General features: G+C 46.1%; 1 protein-coding gene across 1 annotated transcript in view; it reads left to right on the forward strand.

Annotated features, from left to right (window-relative positions):
• Window positions 1-3,174: 3,174 nt before the first annotated feature.
• Window positions 3,175-14,294, forward strand: part of PAK2 (p21 (RAC1) activated kinase 2) — a 42,167-nt gene continuing 31,047 nt past the window's right edge. The window contains exon 1 of the mRNA XM_032119521.1: window positions 3,175-3,259. The gene's annotated coding sequence lies outside the window, so the exon portion shown is untranslated. The remainder of the gene's footprint in view (window positions 3,260-14,294) is intronic.

Here is a 14,294-nt window from a genome sequence, read left to right on the forward strand (position 1 = left end):
ATTCCCTTCAAGGGCTCGGTGTGCAGCCTTTCATCGATGCCCAGCTGCAGCCTCAGGCTCCCTTGGGCATCTTTCTCCTGCTGGAATTCAACAGGGTGAGTTCCTTGTGACTACTTCCACGGCAGGTTGGAAACAATCAAAGAGAGATTTGGGCTGTTTAACCCTGTCGGCACTGGGACCAGCACTGTATCACTCGTCTCCTAGTGGGATTTTTATCTCCCAGAGCTGAGTTTGTTCCCGTGCTCTGTCTTACGTAGGTAGCTCCGTGTTGTAGCCTCCCCCTTGGAATGGCAACATCCCAGATTGCCAGAGCTGAGTGACAGGACTTCATTGCTTGGTTTTTAACAGCAGGTAACACCTGAAAATCACAGGTTGAATCCCTCAGCTAAATCAATCTCCCTGACAAAACCAAGGGAATGGGAATAGGAATGTCCTCTGGACAAATGAGAAAAATTATTTCAAGTGGAAAAAATATGGAAGTAAAGTATATATCAAAATTCCCATCAATCAACTTTTCAACTGAACTTAAGTAATTGATTCTGATTACTGTAAAATATGAGAGGAGTGGCAGAGCATCACAAGGGGTGGTTTTTGTTGTGACAAATATTTGCTGTTTTTAAATCCACAGCACTTACATTACAAATACAGCAGACACATTTTTCCTTACAAGCTGTAAATAAGTCTGATAACTATAGCAGTGTTAATTACAAAGGAATTTGGTAGTGAATCTCTCTCTCAGAGCAGAAACTGCTGTCACTAAGCCAGCACAGAATTTAGCAGGTGTACCATTCAGGAGGATTCAAGTGCCAGCCCCAGAGGAATCACAGAGATCAGAGGAGGAGCTGTAAGGCTTGTGCAAAAATTCTGGCAGTTTTGGAGACAGGAATAAGGTGTTGAGGAGTTCTTGGCAAGAAAGCACCGCTACAAGGGTTGGACACAAACTTATCCATCCTTAGTGTGTGTAAGGACTGAATGAGAGCAGGGAAAGAAAAGGGGATGGGGTGTTAAAGGCCGTGTTGGGAATTAAGGCTTTCTGAATCACAAAGAAATGGACATAACAAAAAAAAAATCCAACAAAAAACCCCTCCTAGTTTATTTAAAAAGCTGTGCCTGGGGAGGGAGACAGAAGGATGGGAGAGGGGGGGTCAGGATTCAGCAAATGGAGCTGGACCTGAGAGGGGTTGGAGTAGGAGGCCGAGGCAGCACAGAGAGGTGAGGAGCCTCACAGGGATGGCGAGAAGAGGTGAGGGAACGGCGAAGCCAAAACCTGCTGCGGATTCTCCAGGGGTGATGCAGAGGTGAGTTAGCAGCGGCTGAGCTGAGTCAGAAAGGGAAAATAGCGAGCATGGAAAGAGAAGTGAAAGGACGGCTGTGCCCGGAGGGGGTCGGAGCGCAGCCACCTCAGCGCCACTTGGGAATAGCTTTCCTGGAAAATGGGCAGCTCTGTAGGGACAAGTGTTGTGTGGCTCTGCAGAGGTCCTGTGGGGACTGAGGGAGCAGAGAGCCAACAGGTGTTGGCTGGAACCCACAAGCGGGGAATTCGGGTGTGCCTGGACCTGCAGGGAGGATTGAGGTGTCCGCGGATCCGTTCCCCCAACACCTGGGGAAGGGGAGCTGCCTGCTGTGTGTCCTGCTCCTTCCGAAAGGAAAATCGGATGTTGCTTCAAACCCAGGTGGACAGAAGGAGGTGAGATCCAGCCCCCAGGGCAGGTGGAAGCTTGGAGAAGTCACGTGGAAGATTAAATGGATCCCAGGAATTTTGGGGGAGAAGCCTTGAGTGCACGTACACTGCTTCCCCAGGTGTGTTCCTACTGGATTCCTTGGAAGCTGCGAATCCAGCTGGGAGCTTGTGCCACTGGAAGTGGCAGCACGGAGAGCTGCTGGGTGTCCTGCTGCTGGGTGTCCAGCTGCTGGGTGTCCTGCTGCTGGGTGTCCTGCTGCTGTCACCAGTGATGTGACCCCTGCCCCAGATGGGCTCTGAGAGGGACCCGACAGGTTGGTGGGAGGAGGGTTAATTTTTTCTCTGCTGTATTCACACAGAAGAGACAAAACGAGCCCCTTCCAGTGCAAAAGGAAGAGAGAGTGGAGCACAGAGGAGGAACAGGAACAGTTTGCCCAGAGAAGCTGTGGCTGCCCCATCCCTGTCATTGTGTGTTCGGAAGTGTCCAAGGCCAACCTGGTCTGGTGGAAAGTGTCCCTGCCCATGGCAGGGGGTGAAAGGGGATGAGCTTTAAGGTCCTTTCCAACCCAGGCCATTCCATGACTCCACAAAGCCCCGTGGTGTTCTGATACCTCCACACTACTGGAGCAGGGTGGCCTGCACCTCCCTGAGCCAGGACAGACCTGGAGGAGACACTCAGACACAGCAGGAAACCCCCGTGTGGGGCTGAACTGGTTTTCCTCACAAAATAAACTCGCATTTAAGCACCACAACACGGAAGTGAGGGTGGAGGAGAGCCAGTTTAGATGGATGCTGGATTTTTTAGGGTGGTGGCCTTTACCCCCTGCAGCTGGTTGTTGTCCACAGCCAGAGAAAAATAGGAGATCCAAACAGCCTAGAAAAAGAGAAATGTTATCCATAAAATATATATTTCTATATATAACATATATAATAAACCAATATCTATTACATGCTATATAATATATAGAAGATATGTATTATATAATAAATGTTACAACATTTATTATATGTAATACGTTATGCATAACATTCATTGTATGTAATATATATTGTATACTATATGCTATATGTATACTAAATAAGTGCATTTTATAGATACACTATATATTATTATATCACATATAATACATATGTTATACATAACATTTATTATAAAATGTTATATAAATATTATTTATGTATATAATATATATAATTTTTTACTGCTTTCAGGCTCTTTTATTTTTCCCTGACTCTGGTCCAGAGAAATATAAGTTTTTTATATAAAAATAGATATAAATAAATAACCACCAATTCTAGATTTACCTTGTAAGGCACATTTCCCCGCAGCACGGAGCGAACTACAACTCCCGTCATGCCCCGCGGCACGCACCTTCCGGCGCACGGCGGGCGGTGCCCCCGCGGCGATGCCCCGCCCCGCCCCCGCCCCCGCGGGCTGTGGCCACGCGCGGCGGTTCCGCTTCCCCTCCGGCCCCGCCGCCGCCGCCCCGCCGGGTCCCGGTCCCGCCGCTGCCCCGCTCCGTCCCGCTCCGTCCGTCCCTCCGTCCGTCCGCCGAGGCGGCGGCGCCGCCCCACCCGGTGAGTCCGCTCACACCTGCCGGCCGCGCCCCCCCGCCCTTTGTGCGGCCCCGGCCGGGCCGGGCCTGCGGTGGGCGCGCCCGGGGCGTGGATCGCCCCCCGCTCCTTCCCTCGCTCTCCCCGCGCTCCCTCCGGCCCGGCCCCGCTGCCCCTGCCCTCCCCGGCCGCGGCCCCGCGGCTCGGCCCCGCTTCCTGCGGGCCCCGGCGGGCTCCGCCTCGGCCCCCGCCTGCGGGAGCGCCGCGCCGGGCGCTGCGTTCCCCGGGCAGCGGGGCCGAGCCCCGGTAAGCGCGGGGGCAGCGCGGCTTTTGTGGCCGCCGTCATGAGGAACTGCGGGGAAGCCGCGCACCGGGCCCCGCGGGCTGTCAGAGCCCCGCTGGCCCCGGCGGTTCGCGGGCCCGCTCTTTCCATCCCTCTGAAAAGCTGCTGCTCCCCGGGCCCCGCACCCGCCTGGTTTTAGAGCTCGCTGTGTTTCTGCCTCGTTGCTGTGGCTGCTTTTCGTGTTTATCCCGTCAAAGCCAAGCAGGATGGGTTAGAATCACAGAAATACGGGATGGCTGGTGTTGGAAGGGACCTTAAAGCCCATCCTGTGCCACCCCCTGCTGTGGGCAGGGACACCTTCCACTAGCCCAGGGTGCTCCAAGCTCCATCCAGTCTGGCCTTGGACACTGCCAGGGATCCAGGGGCAGCCACAGCTGCTCTGGGCACCCTGTGCCAGGGCCTCACCTCCCTCACAGGGAACAATTTCTTGCTAATATCTGATCTAAATGTACTCTGAGTAGGCTAATGGCAGTGGGGAGTGAGGAGAGTAAAGTTGGATTTAGCCTGGTCCATGTGGCAACTGCCCAAAGGCTGATTTGGGAGCAGAGAGTTCATCAGCTGCTTTCGAGGAGCAAGGCTGGGCTTTGCTGGAGACAAAATAAACCAGTTCATGAGCTGCCCTACGGCCAGTGATGTCTGGATATGTAATATAAACATTGCTTTGGAGGTCCTGCAGAAATAGCAGTGTTCGGTGCAATTCAAACATGGTATATTGTGAAGTTTTTATCATTTCTGTCTTTCTCTGGTTTTGCCTTTTTTTGCTGTTTTTTTAATACCTCAGAAAGCAGGGCCTGCTCTAGAGAGTCTGGGATTTGCTTTGCAGTTGGAGCGTCCTCATAATGTGAGTCCTGGGGTGATATCTCCCTAACAAAACCAGGGATTAGCTACTTTGTGCTTCAGTTTCTTCGTTTTAGAGACAAAAGTAATTAAACTTACAGGGACGTTGTGGAGGCAGGTTAAAGCATATGTTGCCAGGGGACTGGTTTGTCACTACAGACTGAAATAAAATAGGAGGAAAGTAGAAATACAAAAATGCAAAGTCACTGTTTTATGAATTTTTGAGTGGAATCTTTGAGATAGTAGGAGCACTTTAAACAAAATGCTCTGGGTAATGTATTTTAGAGGCAGGAAGCATCTCACTCTAAAGTTCACTGGTTGGGTATTGCAGTTCTGGAGGCCAGAACAGAAATGCTTGAGGGGAGAGTAACTTGGATTTTCTGTGCTAAGTTGCATATGGAATTGGGCTCATCTTTGTACAGATGTGGTTGTTAAAACAAAAATATCAGGCTGTTAACTGTGGAATATTGGCTCTGTCTGCATATTTTGCACTTTTTATCACCGTGCAGCGTATTCAGTGCATCTGAGGCTTGTGCTCTGCTGGGCAGCCGCTTGCCAGAGGCTGATTTAGTGGGATGAAATTTGTGCTGGGATACAGCTTGGACCTTTGGCTGACAGTGGGAATTTATTCCCAGAGGCACCTGCTTGTGCTCCCTCTCCAGGCTGGATGCTGGGGTAGGTGGGTGGATGCTTCGACCACGTAAGGCAGCTCCACTCTTGGGCGTATTTTAAATTAGTCACCTTTTAAAATCTCAAGTGTGCTTGTGTTTTGCTCAACATTTTGGTTGTGTTTAAAGGGGGAAATTATTGAAGCAGCTTTGGTTTCAGAATAACATCAGAATTAAGGGTATTGGTTGATGCTGAACTAAGGGTATTGGTTTTGTTCTTGTGACAAGAAAAGCCGTAGGGACCCCAGTCTAGGTCTGTGTGTTACTAATAAAATACTTCTGCTTCAGAGCCCTCTCACCTGTCTTGGGTTGGTTTTGTTTGGGTTTTTCCCCCTTTCATCTGTTTTCTGCATGAGGAGGTTTCTGGGCTCTGAGGTTTGTGCCAGTATTTTCTTGTTCCTCACAACACACACAGTTACTGACGTGTCTGTGAAGCAGCTCTTTGTTCTGCGAACAACCCCGAGTCACAGAGGCTGCTCCGGATGGCTCGGCCCAGGGACAGCACCAGCAGAGCTCCAAGTCCTGGCTCACACACCGGGACATGGCTTTGGAAGGGAGCTGAGTCTCCAAGGCATCCATGGGGAGATGGAAGCAGAGGCCTGGTGATGGGGAGAGCAAGGGGAAGGAGGGGATGTGAGCAGCCAGACTCCATGGATTACGTTCATCCTGCTTGCTGCTGGCAGCTGGGAAAAGGCCGAAGTAAGGTGGTTGTGGAACTTTCCCTTCTTTTCCTAGAAACGTGATCGAAGCAAAGGCACTCCTTTGGGCTCGGATTGATTCAGCACGGCTGTACCATGCTCCATTTTCAGTTTCCATGCAGGCACCTCCCTCCTAAATCTAAATGAAATGGGACTGTCTGGCCCCTGGGCTTGGAGGGCACAGTGTCCTCTCGGAGAGGTTTATGTACCTGTCGTGCCAGGGACTGAACCTTTGCAGGTGCCTTGAATGTTGCCACTGCCGAGGTTGCTACTTGCCCTCCCAGAGATAACCAGTCACTGGGTGCTAGGCTGGCTCCAAGAAAAGATAAAAGTCCAATTAATGCAGAGCTGGATTGGTTCTGCCTCTTGGCAAGGGCAGCTTGACCAGGAAAAAACCATGGAGGAGGCAGCATCTCCTCCCAGCTTTCAGGAGTAGGTGGGGAAGAGAGAAGGAGTCCAGAGCGCTCACCTTGGGGCAAAGGACAAGAAAGCCTTGGGCAGGGCACTGGTTCATTTTAGCAAGGAAACACTGCAGTGTTCCCTGCAGGCTTCAGGATTCTTATCATGCTGTGCTTTCCTGTGTCTTGAGCTTGATAAGACTTTAGAAAGCTCTTATTTGCAATTAAATGCAGGTGGTAAGAGGTAGTAGATGTTTTCAGGTGAGAAGAAATGTCCTAGTGACCTACCAGGTAATTTGCAGTGACCTGCAAATGGAGCTCAGCGTTTATGTTCAAGCCTTACTTCAGTCTTCAAGGTTTGTGAGAGCTCAGAGCATGGTTTTACCTAAAGCTGTTAAAGTTGTTTCCTTTAAAGGGAAAATACACACTTCAGTGTTTGTATTTTGACTGATGTAGTGGGCAGTGTCTGTCACTGAGAGCTGGAAATGCTGGTTTTGGTCCTAGCTCTCTACCTGACTTGCCAGCATTTTAAGTGGATCATTCTTAATGTTTTCTCAGCTTCTTTCTATTTTCTCAGCTGGAAATGGGGATTAACCAGGCTTTGAAAATGTCTCACCTGGCAGGCGGGGATGTAAGTGTTAAGAGGATGGCTTAAAACTGAGTTTCAGTTTTTCTGTTGAGATAAGTTTTAACTAGATACACTGTGAATTCATAGCAGGAATTCCTCATGCTCTCTAAAGGTTACAGTACATTGAAAATGCTCCAAAAATTGGTGAGGCAGCTCTTTCCTTTCAGGCAAAACAAGTGGATTTTGAAATTCTCAGATGGATGTATCTAATTTCTGTTTGTGAATTTGAAAATGCTTTTAAAAAATCTTCGCTTCAGCTACTAATGATATATTGGTGCTTAAAATTGTTTGAATGAATACACCTTACTGGGGAAAGACAGTACTTTTAACACTCATGGAAATACTGGGGGCTTTGTATAATTGATAGGTCATTGTTTCCCAAAAGATCTGAGCCCAGCAGTGGTGTTGGTGTAGCCCAAAGCTGAGCAATATTTGAGTCTTAGGTCAGGGCTGTTCGCTCAGCTAATTAGCAAAAGTTGTTTTATATCTTTCGAGGAGTTATTTCAATAAGACAGGTTTAATTATTTTTAATTCTGTAGTTTGATTTAACGCAGAAGCAGCTGCAGGAGGGAGCCAACATACTGGGGCAGTGGTGAGTGTAATTTAAGTGGTGTTTAGTGTTCAGAGAGGGATTTAACATCGTGTGAATCACAGTGAGGGCAGGTGTAGTAAGGAATGGAAATACATTGAAAAATTTTTCCAGTTCAACTTCTACTTTTTTTTTTCCCCCCCTAAAGTTTTCTGCTTCCTGTTTAGGTGCTGGATGTTTAACTCAGCGTGTACCCACTGTCAGCTTTCCCACAGCTTCTTTAACGAGTAAAATTAGAGTTATCTGATAGCGTGGGGTTTATTTTAGAAATGGGATGTTTTCTACTCTACGTTGCATTAGTTTTTCACTTACAGTCATTTTAGAACTGCTTTAGCTAGCAGAGGTATCTCCTGGGCAAGAGCAAGAAAAAGCTGCTTCTGGAAGATGCTTTTTAAAATCACCTTTGAATATTTAACCCATTTCCTTTTGAAAAGGTCTCCAGTAAAGTGAGAACCTGGAAGAATGACAGTATCTTTCCCCTAAGCCTGTCTACAGCAAAAGGCTGTTTAAAGGGATCTGGGGATTTGGGCTCCAGGCAGGACCTGGCTGGGCAGATTCCTGTGGAAATAGCTCATTGGCAGGGGCTTCAGCTTGTGAATTATCTGCTTCAGGGTGAAAAATAACCAGTTGTTTAGTAAGTTATGGTAATGTTTGAAAGTGAGCAACTTCTAAAATTCAAACCCATTACTTAAAAGGTAAACTTGGTATTTTATCCTTGTGTTAAATAAGCTGAGTGCTTGAGATTTTACTGGGACGTTAAATCCACCTGCTGGCAATAATTTCGACAAAACTGTGACCATAAAGTTGTTCCTTGGGGCCACCTGGGCAAGTGGCACCAGGCACAGTTTGGGTTTTGCCTTCCCCCAGCCTCAAACCAGTTGTTCCAGTCATCCCGATGTCCCTCTGTGGGTGTGGGGATCCAAGTCAGGGAACTGACTGCTGGAAAAGGAATCCCTGATGTTAAACTTGGCTTGCGAATGTTGCTGAGTGATCTGACACTAATGGTTTGTAACACTGGGAGTGTGTCTGGCTTTCTCCTCCTCCTGCCTTTTTCACGTGTTTGCTGAGCTTTTGGGAGTGCTGCTTCAGATCAAACACAAACATGAACAAGATCTCATGAAATACTGCCATCGTTTTCTGTGGCATAGCAAATAGGTTTCTAATGTTGTTAAATGATTTTTTGCTTTGAAACAGCCTTTTCTTTTTCAATGTGTGAAATGCTAGCTGTCACTATTACAGAAATAAATCATGTGAAATCTTTGATTTGTCAGAGCTGGGGCATTATCACCGAGTGTGAAACATTTTCTGCTTCTACCCCTGAGTGGAAAAAGTGAAGGGAAGAGTGAAGTCTGGGATTTTCAAAGCTATTTAGCAACAAGAACAATTAATTTAATCTGATGCCAATGTGCTAAGGCTCTTTGATACCAATGTCCAAGCTTAGGAAGTAATTCTTTGTGGTAAAGAGAGCCTTGACTCCTGCAGCCAGGAAATTCAGGCAAGTACCTCCTCCTGATTTTTGGGATGAGGCTATTTCACAGTAACCAAAGTATGTGTTGGCTGAAGACTCATTGCTTTTGTGATGGCTGCTTTTTCTTTTCAGCCCTTCTGGGATTTTATATATTATATATTTTTTTAGAGGGACTTGGTGTTGAGATTTTTAGATGTAGATTATTTTCCCAGGTAGCTGCTGGAAACAAAAAATAAAAATTCAGGATAGTTTAGTAGAGCTGGTTTGGGTGGTTTCTTTGCAAGCAGGGCTGTGTGTTTTAATGTGTGGTTGTGATGTCTTTTGTTTTCTTATTCATTAATAATTATTGCATTGTAAAATATTTTACTTCTGAAAGCCGTAAGTCTCATTCTCCTTGGCTTGTTGTGCGTGCTGGAAAGTTTTTGCAGCACAAGGAAATGTACTCCTTCTTGGTAAACCTGGATGGAGTTTTGCTGTGGAAGAAGTTAAGAGTCCTGGTAAACCTATACATCCACATCAATCTGACTAGAACTTGGAGTATCTCCTATAATAAAGTTTTACTGTCTTAAAAAAAATAGAAAGAAGGGTTAGGGAATAAACTGAAAGAACAAAGGGTAAGTGAAAATACTGAGATGAAATGGTTTTTAATTTGATTTAATTCGTGGCAGTGATGACTTTGTTACTCCAGCAAAACAAAATTTTTACTAATACCGTCAGGATTTAAATTACTTTTTTTTCATTCCCTCATTGCTGCCTAAGAGGTACTTGTCAGACACACGAGTGGCACTGAGTTTTATCTTGTAACACTTCGGGCAGGGCTCCTTGGAGATCTTTCTTGCTCTGGGATTGAAGATCTTTGGCAGTAAGTCTTTGGTAGCACCTTTTTGCCTGCTTGTACTTGGCTAAGAGTCTGATAGTGGATGCACTTTACTTCCTCAGCACTTCCAAAGCCCATGGACCAAAGCAAGATGCCAGCTTTCTGAATTTAAACATGTCTGAGCTGGAGAGATCTTTGTTTCAAGGGTCTTGGTCAAGATAGGAAATAGATGTGACTTTCATTCCCTACTGCTCTGCTTTGCAAGAGTGACCGTATTTCCTGTGCTGCTGAAGCAGCTTTTGCTGCCCAACCTTGAAATGTTTTGTCAAATAATTTGTCAATAACCCTCAGTACTTGGATTATTGGACCTTTATTGTCCCTTTCTCTTGGTCATGTTTTTAATTTCCTAAATGAGATGTGGGTGGCCATCAGTGCTTTCTTCTGGTTTCTCGCTCGCTGCCTCTGCACTCACACGAACCTGGTTGTAGAATCCCAGGATGGTTTGGGTTGGAAGGAACCTTAAAGCCCATCCAGTGCCACCCCCTGCCATGGGCAGGGACACCTTCCACTAGCCCAGGTTGCTCCCAGCCCTGTCCAACCTGGCCTTGGACACTTCCAGGGATCCAGGGGCAGCCACAGCTGGTCGACAGTGGATGATGGGCCATTTCCCAGTGAGCAGAGTGGCACAGACTGGTGGCAAGGGGCTGCTCAGACCACTATCTGTGGGCTCTACCTTTGCTGCCAAGTTTAATAGAGATCTTTATCTCTGTTTTACTCTATTGAAATGGCTTACTGAAATTTGCTTCCTGTTTTCTTAACAATTGAAAGGACCTGAGAAAATTTTCCTTTAGATGACAAACTCTTGGAAAGCTGGCCACTCCTAAAGGTATGGCCTTCATCTATAGTTACAGTAAAATTTATGAGAGGAGAATAATTGTTTTTTTTTTTTTTTTTAATTAAAAAAAAATGTATTTGGATTTTCATAAACACAAAAAGTGTAAGTCCTCCATGCTTATTTGTTGCAGCAGAAATGTTTTATGCCCTTGTTTCTGTGTTCACCCTCATTGGTAGCAGCTACTGGTATTGTGAATTAAAAAGAGGAAGGTTTGGAAGGCATCAAATTGTTGTGCTGGGTGATGTGAATTGCCCGATGTGGTGACTGCAGTGTCATTGTGATGGATACTGGCTTAGTGGGAGGACTCTGTTAAGTGGGTTTTTGGAGCTGGGATGTGGCCCAGGATTTGCTTGGGCTGCTGTTTGTGTTCTTCTGGCTGAAGGAATAGATTATGAATGCCTCCCCTCACCCTCCTGTGATGAGGGCTCAGGGAGGCTGGAGGTGAAGGCAATGCTGAGATTTGTCTTCAGTTCTTGTGCTGATGGCACAGCACGAGCCCCGTCTGATGTTTTCCCGTAATTATCACCATGCATCCCTTGCAGTGGAATTAGACTCCTCAGATAAGTGCTGTCTTTCTTGTTTCTGTTAAAATAAATAGCTTTAATTCGGAATTGGGGTGGTGTGTGTGCGTGAGGATGTCATGGACAGACACCTCCATGTCATGGTTGAGTTTGTGTTTAGTGCATGTCAGACCTTGGTCTTGGAGGTCTGTTTTATGTGAGTTCAGTCTCACCCTCACAAACATCTTCATTGGCTTTATAATTGCACAGCTACACTTACTGGGGCAAGACAGTAAGGTAGAACCAGGTCTGACAACTGCATCCTTTTGGTGTGTAAATGCCTGAGCCTCTTGAAAATGCATTTTCTGGAGTTTTACTCTTGCTCTGTCATATTTCACTGAAGTCTTCTAATTCTGCCTATAGGAATGCCATTCGTGGTTTAATGAGCAGGCACAGTCACCTGTGCTTATGTGGTAAACTCAGAATTTGTACAATGTAAGTAGGTTTTTTCAAGCCCTTTGCAGCTTTCTAAGTGCAATATTATGTTTTGTCAACTCTTTCAATATTATTTTAACTTGACAGCTTCCTTTGGAAGCTCTTCAGACTCCCAGGGTGCTGGTTATCCTGCCTGGTTGTAGTTTTCACAGGCCTTTTGTCTATTCAGTTGGTAACTGTGTTCTTCATTTTGTATTTTTATTTTTTTAAGAAGTATTTCATTCTTTAGCTGTAAAATCAATTTTTGTGGCTGTGGTGCTGCAGCATCCTATATAAACAGCCATGGATAGTAACTCCCTCAAAGTGTACTAATATTGGTGGGATGTATTAAATCACTCTGAAAATTCACTTTGTTTAACCACTCACAATTGGCATTTAAACCATTGTACATTTATTTAAATATCTATGTTTAGGGTATTTTGATCATTTGATTTGCCGGTTGTAAGCGGTGTATGGAGTGGTCATATTAAAATGTTGGGGCTTTTCATATTTTTTCCCTACTTCCTGGCTGCTGTACTTGTCCTGTAGGCTTGGCAAAAATTAATTTCCGCATCATCACAAGAATTATTTCTATATTTTGAATTATGATACAGTTTCATGCTTTTTTGGCTGTTTAGTATATTTTGATTTGCAGCTTGTGCACCAGTTCTAGTTGGTTTGGATTAGTTTTCTTTGGCATTTTAGATGAAAATCTACTTATGGGTGAGAAGAGTGAGAAAGGTAGTTTTAGTAGGAATGACCTAAAAAAGTAAAATTAGGAAGCTAGTTTAAAAACTCAATCTGGCAGCCAGCATTTTAAGTGGAAATTGTTATTTCCAGTGTCCAAATGAGCGCTCTCACTCCCTGAAAGGCATACAAGAACATTAGCCCAAATTTCAGGGAGTTTGCTGCATTAAGCTGTAAGTGAATGTGCTGCTTGTATGTGTACAAATAATTTTAAAGTAGAAAATCTGTAACAGCACAGAAGGAAAACTCAGACAATGTCACAACAGGAGTACTGGAGTGTGAACTGCGGCGAGTGATTGCCAGAGCACCTCTGCCTTGCTCATCTTTCCCCTTTTTGAAGGAAAACATTATTACAGTGTTTTGTTTTTCTGTTGAGGAATCCAGGTCTAATGTTCAGAGCTGTATCTGAGTATTCAGGATAATTTGAGTTTGTGGCAGCTGTGCTTTGTACTTTTTGTACTGTTTATTTTGTCTTGAAATAATGGGGAAGGGGTTGCCTGGGGTGCTGCAGAATTGGTTGTATACCTCATCTAGGTACTTCACCTTTCCTAATAGACCTAAATATGCCAGGAAAAAATAAAATGAGGGCTTGTGTCCTTGTATAAAATCTGTAAAACTTCAAACCTCATCAGTGAAGTTCTCTCTGAATGTGACAGTCCTGAAACACTCGTGCAGATGCTGTGGCAGAAGTGTGAGCGAGGTTCCGCAGCTGAGCTCTGCGAGTATTTTATTAAGCTCTGATTTCATCCTGAGCAGCTGTTGGCAGGGAAGTATTGGGGTGACCCTTCCTGAGCTTGTTGCTTTCTCATTTAATTAAAAGATTCCACTGGGAATAATGCATCCCCCTCTGGAGTCTTCAGCAGAAGAAACGTGGACCTGTTAAAGTAAGTCCAGAGAAAGCTGCAGAGATGCTCTGAGAGCTGGAGCTTCTCTACTCTGGACACAGGCTGGGAGAGCTGGGGGTCTCCAGCCTGGAGAAGAGAAGGCTCCACGGAAGACGTCTTCTTCCAGTGTCTAAAGGGGGATTATAAAAAAGAGGGAGAGACTTTTTACACAGGCAGATTGCAATAATACAGCGGGGAATGGTTTTACAATAAAAGGGGAGAGATTTAGATGGGATATTGGGAAGAAATTCGTGCCTGGGAGGGTGGGGAGGCCCTGGCACGGGTTGCTCAGAGAAGCTGTGGCTGCCCCATCCCTGGATGGGGCAGGAGCAACCAGGTTGGATGGGGCTTGGAGCAACCTGGGCTAGTGGAAGGTGTCCCTGCCCATGGCAGGGGGTGGAATGAGATGAGCTTTAAGGTCCCTTCCACAAACAGCTTTCTCAGCTATCAGCAGTGAACTTCGTGGTGCAGAAGTGGGATGCTGCAGGGAACCCTACTCCTGCAGAAGTTTCCATGTTTGGAGAAGTCAGCGTAGTCTGTTGTGGCACAAATGGAATAGAACTCTCCCAGTAGAAATTGTCTTTAGTTTCTGTGTAGTGCTGCTGGAATACACTTGGGAAATGAGCTGTGTCCACTGAAGCCATCTCTGGGGGGGGATTTGTTTTTGCTGTGCTCACGTGCTTTTGGTATTCACAGCTCCTGCATTTGATTTCTTGGAGCCTTTGCTCTCTCTGGCCAAATTTGTGTCTGGTGTGGGTATGAGAAAGGAAGCATCTTGAGCTTGGGTTATGCAGGGGTTTCAACAAACTGGTGAACCTTTCCCAGGGGCTGTGACTGTCTGGTTGGCAGCTGTACTGGTGTCCCCTGGGATTTCTCCCTGTGGCATTTTGTGGCAGGTTGACACTCCTGTAAGAAGAATCAAGGGTTTGGCCCCAGGGCTGCTCAGCCAAGCTGAAGTTCCCACCATCCACTGTGGTAACAGTGGTTGGAGCAAGCCTTGGGCAGCCACTAGAGAGAAACAAAGAGCTCTATTCTGAGTGCCCATGAAAAAGAGAGCTCTTCTGGAGGGAGACATTTCATCTTTCCCCTTTGTCTTTTCCCTTGTTATTCCTT

This window comes from Corvus moneduloides, chromosome 10 (genome assembly GCF_009650955.1).
Source record: "Corvus moneduloides isolate bCorMon1 chromosome 10, bCorMon1.pri, whole genome shotgun sequence".
Taxonomy (NCBI): Eukaryota; Metazoa; Chordata; class Aves; order Passeriformes; family Corvidae; genus Corvus; species Corvus moneduloides.